This window comes from Octopus bimaculoides, chromosome 9, assembly GCF_046866305.1.
Source record: "Octopus bimaculoides isolate indiv1 chromosome 9, ASM4686630v1, whole genome shotgun sequence".
In the NCBI taxonomy this organism is placed as follows: domain Eukaryota; kingdom Metazoa; phylum Mollusca; class Cephalopoda; order Octopoda; family Octopodidae; genus Octopus; species Octopus bimaculoides.
Window position 1 is genome coordinate 89,918,744 of NC_142936.1, and position 15,486 is coordinate 89,934,229.

A 15,486-nucleotide genomic window follows, 5' to 3' on the forward strand; every position below is an offset into this window, starting at 1 on the left:
GGACTTATTCTTTGTAAGCCTAGTACTTATTCTCTTGGTCTCTTTTGCCGAACCGCTAAGTTACAGGAACGTAAACACAACAGTATCGGTTGTGAAGCAATGTTGGGGGGGGGGGGCAAACACAAACACACAAACATATATACACACACAAACATACATATATATATATATACATATATACGACGGGCTTCTTTCAGCTTCCGTCTACAAAATCCACTCACAAGGCTTTGGTCGGCCCGAGGCTATAGTTGAAAGACGCTTGCCCAAGGTGCCACGCAGTGGGACTGAACCCGGAACCATGTAGCTCGTAAGCAAGCTACTTACCACAGCAACAGACATGCTTACAAAATTAAAAAACAACACAGCACCCATAACTTTCGGAAACATTTTTTCACGCTCAGAATTGCTGAAGCATGGAATAAACTACCCGCATCAGGTGTTAGCTGTCGAGACACTCCATCCTTCAAAACTTCCTTGCTTCCTGAAATTCGCCAGCAATACACCTGATGTCCCCTACCTCTCTTTCCTTTATTATTAATGTTAATTTTAGTTGTAGTACATCTGAGCACTGTATACGACAAATTTCATTATATGTAAAAAAAAAATTTGTCCGACGCGCAGACAAGAATGATAGTCCGTGTTGGGAAAAGTCCACTAGGTTCAATTCCTGTGAACAGGGCTGTCTCAGTAGCTTTATAAGCCTCCAGGCAAATCACTGCAACTGGGCCCTTTAGTATTCATTCATTAACAGCAAGCCACAGCATACGTAGATAAGAATTGACCCCTAGGTCTATGAGGCACCCAAGCAAATGCAAAAATGTGCTCGTGACTTAAGACGGCACTGACTGTGAGACATTTATCTTCTTTAAGATGTACATATGTGCGCGTGCACAAAAATTAATATTCATACGAATTAGGGTATGCGAGGACAGTTGAACGAAACAGAATTACCGAAAAACGATTGACCGAATTAACAGTTTCTCAAATCAATAATCAATCGAATTATAGCATGTAGTTTCGGGTTTAGTCCCACTGCACAGCACCTTGGGCATGTGCCTTCTGTACTATAGCCCCAGGATGTCCGATGCCTTGTGAGTGGATTTGGCAGATGAAAACTGTGTGCCCTTCACATCTGTGTATGTGTGTGTGTGTATTTGCTGCCCATCACAGCTCAACAACCGTGCTGGTTTATTTACGTCCTCGTAACTTAGCTGTTCGCCAAAAGGGTCAGTATAAAGAGCAGATTTTAAAATAAGTACTGGGGTCATTTCAACTAAAACCCGTCAAGTTGGTACCTCTGCATGGCTGTAGTCCAATGACTGAAACAAGAAAAAGATAAAAGATAAATATAAATCTATATATATAAAAATGAGAATGTGTGTCTGTCTGTCTGTGTGAATCCCTAAAACTCGAGAACTACGCAACCAATTTCATTCAAATTTTACAGATGCCTTACTTAGGGTTCCAGTTGTGTTTTAGTCAAAAAAAATTTTAACTTCTTGCAGAGTTCGAGCCCACGGCAACATAATATCTCCTCCACTATTTAAGTATTACGTGTCAAAAGTGAAACAAAAACACTCATGTCAAATACTTTCACTTTAAAAATGAAACTATTCTACTAACTGAAACAATCACATTTTGATACTGTAATGACATACTTTCAGAGAGAAAGAGAGAGAGAGAGAGAGAGAGAGAGAGAGAGAGAGAGAGAGAGAGAGAGAGAGAGAGAGAGAGAGAGAGAGAGATGTATATGTATACATATAGATGTATATGTACACGTTATTCCACTAACTGAAACAATCACATTTCGATACTGTAATTACAGATACTTTCAGAGAGAGAGAAAGAGATGTATATGTATACATATACATGTATATGTACACGTATATGCATAGATATAGATCTATATGCATACATGTATATGTATACATATGTGTAGATGTATATATATAGATGTACATGTAATATGTACACATATATACATATATACATGTATACAGATATCTATACATATATACACCCATCACACCCAAACACATGCACACAAACACACACATTAGTCATTTGTTTTCTTATCCAAAACTACGTCAAAAGTACTGAACGGATCTTTATGAAATTTGGAAATTATATTCTATGTATAACGGCCATAACTCTCATGAAAATTCATATATTTTTGATGTTGATGAAATTTTAACCCGAACATAACAGATGAGCATTATTTGTAATTCAACGGTACAACAGTGTAAGACTACCCTTTCAGATATACTTACATTGTGATTTCTGCAATGTGGTGCATAAATTGTCAAGTAAATGAGACGCATCTTTGCCTCCACTGATTCACTTGCAAAGTGTTGAGTAAAATTATTTCGTTGCAGACCTCCTTTGGGTCTTTTTATTATCACTGCGACACACATAATCCCCAGTTGGTAACATTGATTTCAAGGCCCTCCTAGATGAGAGACTGGCATTCCACTTAATGTCTATGTTCCATGCTGGCATGGATTGGAGAGTTATTAATGTAGAAATATGGTATCGTAGCTACTAACAGTTGAGGGTTGCGTAGTCTAGACGGCGTTTTTAGATTTCATTATTCTCTTTAACCCGGGCAAAGCCGGGTATTTCTGCTAGTAAATAAATAAATAAAACAGTGTCATTTCTTTATCTTTGAGCAAGTTAGGTTTATCAGGGCAAAACAAATGGATTTTAACTGTAAGCGTGACAGATATATATAAGCATATGTGCAGATACCCAAATATGAGATTTTATACTGTTCGAGATGTATTTGAATTTTTTTTAAAAATCCGTTTGGAAGAAAATGCGACAATATAGCCTTCCTCTATATTCTAGAATTTGTAATTCGATCTTTAGTTTATTTAAGCAGGTGTGATTTGAGTCTTTTATCTTCTGCTTGTTTCAGTTAATGGAATGCGGCCATGCTGGGGCACCGCATTCAAGGGTTTGATAAAACAAATTGCTCCAAGTATATATATATATATATATGTATATATATATATATATTTTAAATCTGGCACTTGTTCTATCGGTCACTTATGCCGAACTGCTATGTTACGGGGACGTAAACAAACCAACACCTACTGTCAAGCAACTGGGGGACGAACACACGCGCACACACATGCATATATATATGTATATATTTACAATGAACGAGGGAAGTGGAAAATGGAGTTACCTAGAATTTTTATTCAATACAACGATCATTTCAACCGATCCTGCATCTGTCCCTTACGGGTGAGATATAGCACAGCTAGTTGTGTTGTTGCATCCATATTTGCATGTTGCATCTCGTCAGGTGTCGTGTTTTAAATAAGATACTAGGTTACATATACTCGGTTTTGTTAGGCATGTTGTGGTCATCTGTAGGATGTTAGCTATACTATATATGTAAATATACTACATAAATAATATTTTTATAAACAAACCCGAAAGGTTTTGCGAGAGAAAGCTACTATGGAAGGCCCATAGTATAATAACTGTATAATAATAACTAAATTTGACTGAAATTGATGGGTGAGCGATTTGTGAGTTCAATTCCGCCTGAGGTTCGCTCATCATTTTTCGTTTATTTGTTTATTTTTAAAAATTGTCACTTCAAATTGGAGAATAAATATCATTATAATATATATTAAATACAGTTATTATATTTTTATGACCGACTTCTTTTAGTTTCCATCTATCAAATCCACTCACAAACTTTAGTCAGCCTTAGACTATAGTGCAAGGTACATGTCCAAGGATCCATGCAGTGAGACTAAACCCAAAAGCATTGGGTTTAGAAAGTAAACTTCTTAATACAGCCACACCAGCAGCAAGCAACTGATTTCCAGAAATTAATCCCTAAACCCACAACAGCTTCATCATCATCATTTTAGTAGAAAGTGGGTTATACATCTTTAGATTGTATACCTGACTTTCTACTATAAAATTGAAGAAATAGATGGAACGCTGAACTCCAGACTAAACAACATTTATTTAGGTGATAAACATACATATCTTTTAGTTATACATCTTTAGAGGTGAGAATAACGAACTGTCGAGTATAAGACCGAAAGATGTAGAGACAGCTTTAAACACACGTCCTTGCTCAATCGCTGGCCAGCGAGAAAGAGAATGAATTGAGCGGGAAACGCTTGCTTATTTTATTCTACGCATGCGCAGGCGTTACTACATCATCATTTAACATACGTGTGGTAAGTAGCATGCTTACCAATCACATGGTCCCAGGTTCAGTCCCACTGCGTGACACCTTGGCAAGTGTCTTCTACTATAGCCTCGGGCTAACCAAAGGCTTGTGAGTGGACTTGGTAGACGGAAACTGGAAGAAGTCCGTCGTATATGTATATATATATATATATGTGTGTGTGTGTGTGTGTGTGTATTTGTTTATGTGTCTGTGTTTGTCCCTCCAACATCGCTTGACAACTGATGCTGGTGTGTTTACGTGCCCGTAACTTAGCGTTTCGGCAAAAGGGACTGATAGAATAAGTACTAGGCTTACAAAGAATAAGCTCTGGGGCCGATGTGCTCGACTAAAGGCGGTGCTCCAGCATGGCCGCAATCAAATGACTGAAACAAGTAAAAGAGTATGTATATGTATGTATTTATCTGTGTCTGTGTTTGTCCCCCCAACATCGCTTGACAACCGATGCTGGTGTGTTCACATCCCTGTAACTCAGTGCTTCAGCAAAAAAGATAAGTACTAGGCTTACAAAGAATAAGTCCTGTGGTCGATTTGTTTGATTAAAAGGCGGTGCTCCAGCATGGCCGCAGTCAAACGAGTGAAACAAGTAAAAGAATAAAAGAATAACATAAGAACCCAGAAATTTGGTTCAAGGAGTTTTATTACAACTTTTAATGATAACAAAACACTTTGAGAGAAAACATTTGAAGGTATTTAATGTGAAGATTTAATCATGCAACTGATAGGAACATTTTATCATGTGTCCTGATAACAATTATTTGCAGTAATAGGTGTTCTTTTTATCAGCTATTTTAAAATTGTTTTAGTTATTGGACTGAGACCCTGCTGGGGCAATGCTTTGAACAAAGAACTTCAGTTCAACGAATCTTTCGCGGTACAGTTTTTGTCTTTTTTTTTTTCTTCCTAAGCCTGGTACTTACTCGATTGGTCTCTTTTGCCGAACTGCTAAGTTACAAGAATGTAAAAAAAACCAACACCAGTTGTCAAACAATGGTGAGGAGTGGGGGAGGCAAAAAACAGACACAAAGACACAAATGCGAAATTGCATTTGTCCCCCTGGCTGATATCTGAGGAAGAGTTGCTGACCTTCTGTGTCTGATTTCCATTTGTTTGTGCGTTTATTATGAGGAATCGATGCTAGATGTTTCGAAACAATTGTTGTGATTAATAATAGATTATCGTATATTCCATCTTTCAGCTTTCATTTGCCATATCATCATCATCATCATTTAACGTCTGTTTTCCATGCTAGCATAGATTGGATGGTTTGACTGGGGTCTGGGAAGCCAGGAGGCTGCACCCAGGCTCCAGTCTGATCTAGCAGTGTTTCTACAGCTGGAAGCCCTTCCTAACGCCAACCACTCTGTGAGTGTAGTGGATGCTTTTTACGTGCCACCGGCACAGGGGCCAGAGGAGACTGGCAACAGCCACAAATCGTTGGTGCTTTTTACGTGCCACCAGCATGGGGATCACAACTACAATTTCCATTTGATGTTGATATATATGTATGTGAAGGCGCATGGCTCAGTGGTTAAAGCATCGAGCTTACTATCGTGAGGTTGTGGGTTTGATTCCCGGACTGGGTTGCATGTTGTGTTCTTGAGCAAGACACTCTATTTTTTACAGCTGGATGCCCTTCCTAACACCAACCACCTGGCAGAGTGGACTGAGTACTTTTTATGTGGCACAAGAACAGACGAGGTCAGTTTTGGCAAGGTTTTTACAGCTGGATGCTCTTCCTAACACCAACCACTTTAAAGTGTGGACTGGGTGCTTTTAGGTGGCACCTGCACTGACAGGGTCACCAAATACTTGCAAGACAAGATTAAGAAAAAAAAGAAAATGCTAAAATATTATTCAGGATGCCTTATCGCTACAAAGTATAGAAGGAGATGTGTTGTGTAAGATTAATTTTTAAGATCTGATCACAGATTTTGCAATTAAAAAAATTTTTTTCAGATATAAATAAAGTGGAAGTATACAAAAATAAACATTATTTTCTGTATTACTGTTTGTTAATTTTGTTTCATTTTGGAAAGTAAAAATTTATTTTATGGTTTGTTATTGCTTGTATTTTGAATTACGTGAAGGTGGTACGTAAAAAACATCATTTGAGCGTAGCTGTTGCCAGTACCGCCTGGTACTGCCAGTAGCACGTAAAAAGCACCCATTACACTCTTGGAGTGGTTGGCATTAGGAAGGGCATCCAGCTGTAGAAACTCTACTAGATCAGATTGGAGCCTGGTGCAGCCATCTGGCTCACCAGTCCTCAGTCAAACCGTCCAACCCGTGCCAGCATGGAAAGCGGATGTTAAACAATGATGATGATGATGATGTTTTTAAGTGCTTAGGCTACTATGGGTCTTAATCCAGCCCTGAATGAAAGAGTCTACTAGGAGAAAAGTTTTAGGGGCCTTGGCATAGAGCTTTCTTCATTAACTTGTCTAAAGTATAGTGATGAGAGGAGAAGGAGGAGGAGAGAAAGAGAGAGAGAGAGAGAGAAAGACAAGTGGGTAAGAAATGCTTGAGAATAGATTAAATAAGCTTAACAAGATCCAGAGCAAAGACAATTATCATTGCTGTCAAAAAGGAAGAGATAGAGGAGGTGGCACACCAGTGTGTCGGGGGCTTGAGTGCATCTGAGAAAGATTTTATGAATGAGTCAGATGAATGACTCTTTTCTGGATGAAGTCAAGAATGTCTGTGTGCAGTAGCAGCAGCAGCTGCATTCCAACTGTGAGAGCAATATACTCCACCGAAGTCTTCGTCTGAGCTTTGTAGAGTGTCAATAATTATTGAGGACCAAGGTGGTGAGCTGACTGGAACGTTAGCATGCTGGGCGAAATGCTTAGCAGTATTTCTTCTGTCTTTATGTCCTGAGTTCAAATTCTGTCGAGGTCGACTTTGCCTTTCATCCTTTCAGGGTCGATAAATTAAGTACCAGTTGCATAATGGGGTCAATCTAATCGACTGACCCCCCTCCCCCAAAATTTCAGGCCTTGTGCCTAGAGTAATATAACGTCGCCCTTTCAAAGCCTAGCCAGGCTCATGGGCCTGGTTTCCTGGTTTCTATGGCATATGTGTTCCCCCCCCCCCCCCCCAGCTGGACAGGACGCCAGTCCATCGCAGCGTTACTCAAGAAACAGGAAGAAAGAGTAAGTTGGGAGAGAAAGTTGGGGCAAAAGAGTACAACAGGGGTCGCCACCACCCTCTGCCGGAGCCTTGTGGAGCTTTTAAGTGTTTTTGCTCAATAGACACCCACAACACCTGGTCTGGGAATCGAAACCACGATCCTCCGGCTGCGAGTCCGCTGCCCTAACCACAGGGCCATTGCACCTAGAGTAGAAAAGAATAATTATTGAGGACTGAAAATATGTTTGCATGCTCATGAATTAGTTGATTTGTGTAGCTTTCATCCATCAGAGTGTCTTTGAAAGATGGTAATGCTCATTGTGTCATTGCTCCTCACAGGAATACTGTGGCTGTTGGGGTTTATACCCTCCCCCTCCCTTAAAGCACAAACAACAGTAATAATGTTTATACAGGATTCTCAGTCGTTGATCTCTTTGAAGAAATTATGGAGACACTACTTGATAAGGGCTGACTTGGGTTTAAACGACAACAACGGCAACAGCCACCTTTGCCCTTGTTTGTGATTAGAAATTCAGTGCAGAAATCAGTTTATAGATTAAGAAAAGGTCCATTAAGGATTGCCTGAAGTTGAAAAGTACTTGAACATCATGTTTTTATCTGACTTTCAGTTGTTGACTGTGGCCTTGGATTTATATAAGCTGTCTATTTGGGCTGTTGATAGGGGAAGGAATTGAAGGCGGTTAGAGAAATCATTCATTAATGGGCTTTTGTTGTCGTAAAGGATTAAGATAAAAGATCTATTTAATCCTAACTGTTGGTCTTTAGCCCCAGGTTAGTTCAAGAATAGACATATAATCAAGGCTGTTCTAGATGTGACAATTTTTTTTTTCCCAGATATACTATATCTACGCTGGACTGGCTCCTGTGCAGGTGGCACGTAAAATACACCATTTTGAGCATGGCTGTTGCCAGTACCACCTGACTGGCCTTCGTGCCGGTGGCACATAAAAGCACCCACTACACTCTCAGAGTGGTTGGCGTTAGGAAGGGCATCCAGCTGTAGAAACTCTGCCAAATCAGATTGGAGCCTGGTGTAGCCATCTGGTTTCACCAGTCCTCAGTCAAATCGTCCAACCCATGCTAGCATGGAAAGCGGACGTTAAACGATGATGATGATGATGAGGACCATATTATGTAACATTTCTCCCCATTTTTAAGTAGCTGTGATTTGAGAGAGATTTAGCTGCTATTTCTAGTAGTTTTTGTTATCAGTTTATTAAGGTGACAGAGGAAAAGTATGAATGTGATACAATTTAATCTTCAGTGTGTTGGGAATTAGTGAGCTTGTCCCTTAATAACAAAGTAGTTAGTGGGAGTGAGAAATTAGCTGAAACAACCAAGTGACTAATTAAATCCATCATATTAGTATCAAGTTATTTTGGGTTCTGAGTTCAAATTATGTCTCAGCCAACTTTTGTCTTCCCTCCAGCAGTAAATAAATTAAGATATCAAAATTAAAAAATAAAATTCATCAATAATTAACCAAAATCCATTCAGCCAATTTATAATAATCACCCACATATGAAAACTGGCCCTGGATTGCTGTGCTTGAGAAGACACCTCACACTTAGTGAAACGATGGGCGTGGTTAGTGCCAGTGACATGTTATAGACACCCAGTACACTCTGTAAGGTGGTTGGCATTAGGAACGGCATTCATAGAAAACCATGCCACAACAGGTGACTGAAGCCTAGTGTAGCACTCCAGCTTATCAGCTCCTGTCAAACCATCCGACCCATGCCAGCATGGAGAGCAGACGTTAAATGATGATATTTAAGCAGAAAATGTTTCAATTCTCAATTAAGCTCTTTCGTTTTACCGAATGTACTAAATTCATTTTTGAAGGCCAACACAACACATTGCAATTTTCCGTTATTCTTGGTAGAATCTTGAATCCAAAAAAGACGATTCTGCAATTCCTTGGTGAATAGCTCCACCACCACCACCAAGACAAACGGTTTGTTTATAGTGATTAAAATCTTGTATCATACATTAGCTCAATCCCTCCATCAAATGTAAAAGCGATTGCAGAACAATACGAGATGAAGTGTTTTGCTTTGCCTGGGGCAGGAATTGAAACCACAATCTTATGATTGTGAGTGTGACAATCCAACCACTAATATTCATCAACTGAATTGGGCTGTTAAATATTTTTGAAATATTTCTGTTTTTGGACCATAAAATCTGGGATTCCCTAAGTTTTTCTCAAATGGACAGTAAAAGAATTTAGAATTTACCCCCACCTCTCCTGTGAGAGAGAGAGAGAGAGAAAGAAAGAGACATTTGGTCTCTGTAACGTGATGCAATAAGGTGTTCCTCTGATCATCCCTTGTGGTTAATGGAGAGATGGCAAGACAAAAAAAAAAAAACGGTAAAATATATTTGGGGAACAAATAATGTAAACAAACATTTCTCAGTAATAACCAAATCACATTATTGGAAGCTAACTGGATGATGATAATAATTCAACACTAGTCATACAGCTAATAGTATGTACAGGATATACTTATGTACTAAATAACAATTCAATCACGAACCATTGAGAAATTGTTTCAAAACTCAATGAAAACAAAAGTTACCTCCCTTAAATTACCAATTCAATGTTTATCTCCCTTTGAAATATATGATTTAGTTCAAGTTTTTCTTTGGTTCAGAGTTAGATGTAATGTCCTCTCTTTTATTTTTACTGACTGCAATTTGTGGCTTTCGGAAGATTTACAGAGACGTTCATGGAATGACGGGAAACATTTTCAACTAAAGTGTTATATCTGTCAGCCAAATATCGCTATTTTCTTTTTCTTTCAACAAATAACCCTATATTTTGTTACTGTGACACCACCTTGCATTTTTTGTCAAATGAATCAACCCCACTACTCATTCTATTGGTCTCTTTTGCTGAACCGCTAGCTTACAGGGACGTAAACACACCAACATTGGTCAAGCAGTGGGGTATGGAGAGACAGACTATTTTTTTTTCAGTTTCCATCCACAAAACCCACACAGAAGTCTTTGGTTGGCCCGAGGCCATAATAAAAGACATTTACCCAAGGTGTCACACAGTGAGATTGAACACGGAACCATGTGGTTGAGAAGCAAGACACAGAGAGAGAGAGAGAGAGAGAAAGAGAGAAAGAGATGCATACATACACACGCACACGTGAATGAGGCTAGGTGCCTTGTATGCCGTTTTGTTTTTTCTTTCTCGAATTTTCTTCAAGCTAAAGTTTATTGACCTCACCTACAACACTAATAATACCTCAATGAAAGGTATGCACAGTCAGTTACCTTCGCAATACTTACCTGTATTTAATGCTCCCTTTTCCATGCTTGCATGGGTCAGACGAAATTCAAGATAAATCTTTCGACTTTCCTTTCACCATCCCTCACCCATTTCCATGTAAGGTAATATTTCCCATGACTACAGGTTTTTTTTTTCCAGACTGGAAACACCATTTGTATGACGATGATGCATATTTACAACCACTGAGTGATATCAAGACAAGGGTATGCACACACACACATTATATATATATATATATACACATGCATATATGGGTACAGGACATCAAAAAAACGTAGACAAAATGAGAAACGAGAACATAAAAAACAAAAACATAGAAAACGAACATTTTTCGAACGAAAGAAACAGAGAAATGAGACATGCAACATAAAGAACATTACCTCCATCAGTTGTCCCGTTTTATCTACTCTGCATTTCGGAAGTAGGGACAATATATATATATATATATACATATGTAACTACACTCTCGGAGTGGTTGGCGTTAGGAAGGGCATCCAGCTGTAGAAACTCTGCCAGATCAGATTGGAGCCTTGTGCAGCCGTCTAGTTCGCCAGTCCTCAGTCAAATCGTCCAACCCATGCTAGCATGGAAAGCAGACGTTTAAACGATGATGATGTATATATAAAATCATCCATCATTTAATGTCAACCTTCCATGGGTTGGATGCTTAGACAGGAGCTAGCAAGCAAGAGGACTGTGCCAAGCTCCCTCTTTCTCTGTCCTATCATTTAATGTGAGATTTTCCATGCTGGCATGGATTGGACATTTTGACAGGAGCTGGCAGGTGAGAGAACTGGACCAGGAACCAATTGCCTGTTTTTGCATGGATTCCAGAGTCCAATGTCCTTCCTAACAGCAACCACTTTACAGAGTGTACTGGGTGCTTTTTAGGTGGGCACTAGCATGGGAGTTTTTTTACATACACAACGGACTCCACTGTATTTTTTCCCACTAAATTTGCTCTATGACCTGGTGGTATGATATAAGATACATGCCTAAGGTTCCCCATAATAGAACTGAACTTTACCTGTAATTTCAGAACAGAAGTTTAGCAATTTCAATACCTGCCGCATACATAAAGCACCAACCGTTTGTAACCGATGCCAGTACCCACTGACTGGCTCTTGTGCCAGTGGCATGTAAAAAGCACCATCCAAACATGATCGATGCCAGGTCCGCTTGACTGGCTCCAGTGCTGGTGGCACATAAAAAGCACCAACTACACTCTCGGAGTGGTTGGCATCCAGATCAGATTGGAGCCTGGTGCAGCCACTGGCTCTCCAGACTTAAGTCAAACCGTCCAACGGTTGGAAAACGGACATTAAACAATCATGATGATGCACACACATTAAAATGTTTAAACAAATATCAAATTTTTAAAACAAACAATACTTTAGGTTTTTTGTCAAGTTTTTCTTTCTAGTTTTATTTTTTTAATTTTTTTGTTTAGTTTTTCAGCATTTTTCAACTTTTTCTTTTTAACAGTTTTTTTGTCTTTATTTTTCAATTGTTTGTTTTTTGTTGTATTTTTTTATTTTTTTAAATATTTTTTAAAGTTGTATTTCTCCAACGATGTCTGAATTTAAGTTATTGGAAGTCAAATGTATTGTCAATAGTTTAGAAACATCATTAAAAGAGTTCAAAAGTGTGTGGGTTATTTTTTTTTAGAAGGATGAGAGGGAGGGGAGGAGAGAGGGGATGTGAGAGACGGGGAAGAGGATGAGAGGGAGTTCTCCCATATTTTTTTTTTTTTTTTTTGGTTTCCAACAAATTTTCAAAATTCTGACATTTTCCCTTCATTTCACCTTCCTATTTCAAGCATCATCATCATCATCATTAACAATAGTTTCAAATTTTGGCACAAGGCCAGTAATTTCCGGGAAGGAGGTAAGTCGATCACATCGACCCAGTACACAACTGGTACTGATTTTATTGACTCCGAAAGGATGAAATGCAAAGTCGACCTCAGCGGAAATTGAACTCAGAACGTTAAGACAGACAAAATGTTGCAAAGCATCTTGCCCGGCGTGCTAATGATTCTGCCAGCTCGCCACCTTCAGTAATAATAGTAATAATAATGTTGCTGTTGTCATTGTTATTGTCCTTTGTGCAGTAGTTTAGCCCAAGGTCAGCCATCATTGAGTAGATAGACCAGACCGAAGATCAAAGACTTTCCATCTCTGCACCCCACTCCCATCCATTTATTATTTTTTTTTTTTTGGTCGTTCTTAATTGTTGCCGTTTGGAATTAGAATGGAAATTAACTAAGGAGACAGGGGAAGAGAGAGAGAGAGAGAGAGAAAGAGAGGGGGTGTTATTCCATTTTGCCTAATAAATTTTTTTAAGAATTAGTGTTGTAGGATGAAGGAAAAAAGAAAATTCAGTCAAATGATGAAAAGATTCACCACCAGATTTTTTTGTGGGGTGGGTCAGACCTGGTAAAAATCTGACCTCTGAACCCCTACAATATTGGCTGCAGCTCTGCAGTCAGATGTCCACAGCAATATCCCTCCTAACTTTTAACAATCACAATCATAGTAGTAGTAGTAGTAGTAGTGGTGGCCCTTTCTGTGTCAACAACAACCAAAGCAACTACAGCATTTGTAGCGCCAACAATGACAACAACAAGACCAGCATTTTTCTCTTTTTAGATAGTGTATGGATTTGTTCTCCATCTGTGATGTTGCTGTGAAAGAAGAGGTGGGGTGGAGGAGTGTGTGACAGAAGAGTGAAAGAGGGAGAGAGAGAGAGAGGGGAGGGAGAGGGAGAATTAGAGAGGGTGGAGAGTAAATTTTCATTTTTTTTTTCTTCTTTTAGTACAGTGCAGCAGTTGTCACTCATTGCACAATTTGTGCTGTTGATTACATGCAACCTGGAAAACAAAACTGCTGTAATGACAAGGAATTTGCTACAAGAAATGACACTGGAGAGAGAGAGAGAGAGAGAGAGAGAAAGAGAAAGAGAAAGAGAGAAGGTAAAAAAGACAAGAAAAAAAATCCTTCAGTTGAGCAATAGGTTGGGAGGAGTTGGGGCAATGTGTGAGATTACATTGTTCAAGGGTTTAATTTGTGTGTGTGAATTGTATTTAAAAAAAAACATAACAGTGACAAAAAATAACAAGATAACAATAATAATAATAATAATAATAATAATAAATAGAGCAAAAAAAAATTCAAGGAAATAATTTCTCACATTAAGAAAGGAACAAAAAAAAAAAATAAACAGAACCTCTGTCTCTCCTCCATTAATACACCAAGGAGAGGGCTAGAGGAATAAGGGGCTCTCGGGGACAAATGTTGATACAGCAAAACAAAGACACACACACATACATATATACATACATACACACACACACACACACACACTAAATGGGATAATACATTCACACATGAATCCCTTCAGATCTGTCTCAGCAGCAACCCCCACCTGGGACTACAAGCATTTAGGAACCGACTGGCTTATGCAAGCAATGTAACCTTACAGACACAGGACTGCCTTGATTCATGGCCCCGCCTCCACCATACAATGAATAAACCAGGGTACGTCATCAGAGAGCACAGTATTGGCAGTGGTGGTGGTGGTAGTGGCAGTGATGAAGTTTTCAATATCAGATGGTGCAGGAGTGATATGTATGGAATACTGGACATACGGATCATACCTAATAGTTCAAAAGATTATTTTCTATGGTGTATGCACTGGGCAAGTGTCATCTCCTATAACACTAGGCCAACCAAAGCCTTGGGTGGATTCGGTAGAGGGAAATTGAAAGAAACCTGTTTTGTGTGTGTGTGTGTGTGAAATTACGATTAATCAAAAAATCTTAAATATGTCTCAAGGAAGAGGGATCAAAGGTCGACTACTTTGCAATACCTTGCCAAAGGGCCTCAGAGATGTACAAGGTGTTGATGTGAAGGTGTTTAGGGAACATTGACATTTTTTTTTCTCTTCTAGACTTGATGAACCAACATCATGGCAAGAAACTCAAAGAAAGGCAGCTCTGTCCAAGTCACAGCTTCACCAGGACCGATTCTGAAGACGGGGTCAGGAAACGAACGTCTAATGAACGCTAATGGCAATGCACCAGCATGGGCACAGCTTTTGGCTCAAACTGATACTAAGAAAATAGAATGCTTCAACACTATCGGACCTCAACAGATAAGAATAATTTTACCAATACATACAGATAGAACAGAGAGTTTATTTTTTAAGTTGAGATCAGTGAATGACTAATAATTATTTCATTGATTTCAGATGAGGCAGTGTGTGTGTGTGTGTGTGTGGGGAGTTAGGGCAAAAGGTAAAAAAAAAAAAGGAAAAAAAAATAAGCAGCAGGAGTTAAAACTCAGAGGATAGGGTGGCCTCACTTTCTGGTCCTGTTGTTAACCAGGTGAAGAGAAACAAGCAAAGTTATGCCTTTTGCTCAAATTGATCAAAGAAGGAAGATGGTTCCCCCACCACCACCACATACACAGAACATTACTAAGTAATCTTGCAGTTTAATACAAACGTTGACTATGTCATCACAGGTATTAAGTCCAGCACCTCACCTAACCACCCCAACACCACCACCTACTGTGCCCATTATAAGGGGTTTTGATTTTCTTTTATCAAGCATTTCATCCTAAATATACTGATTAGACAAAAAAAAAAAAAAAAAAAAACATTCTTCCCGTGAGCATGCACACACACACACACACACACACACATGCCTTCCATACAACAAAACAAATCTCACCACTAACTCTACCACAACACCATAACATCACTCAACACACACACACACGTTTGTTGTCTGTGAGACAGGCCTGAAAGC

At 39.0% G+C, this 15,486-nt stretch overlaps 1 protein-coding gene across 2 annotated transcripts in view; it reads right to left on the reverse strand.

Annotated features, from left to right (window-relative positions):
• Positions 1–12,071: 12,071 nt before the first annotated feature.
• LOC106869836 (protein LSM12) overlaps positions 12,072–15,486 on the reverse strand; it is a 24,287-nt gene continuing 20,872 nt past the window's right edge. For both annotated transcript variants that reach the window (XM_014915737.3, XM_089358003.1), the window contains exon 6: positions 12,072–15,486. This exon is cut by the window's right edge and continues 1,396 nt beyond it. The gene's annotated coding sequence lies outside the window, so the exon portion shown is untranslated.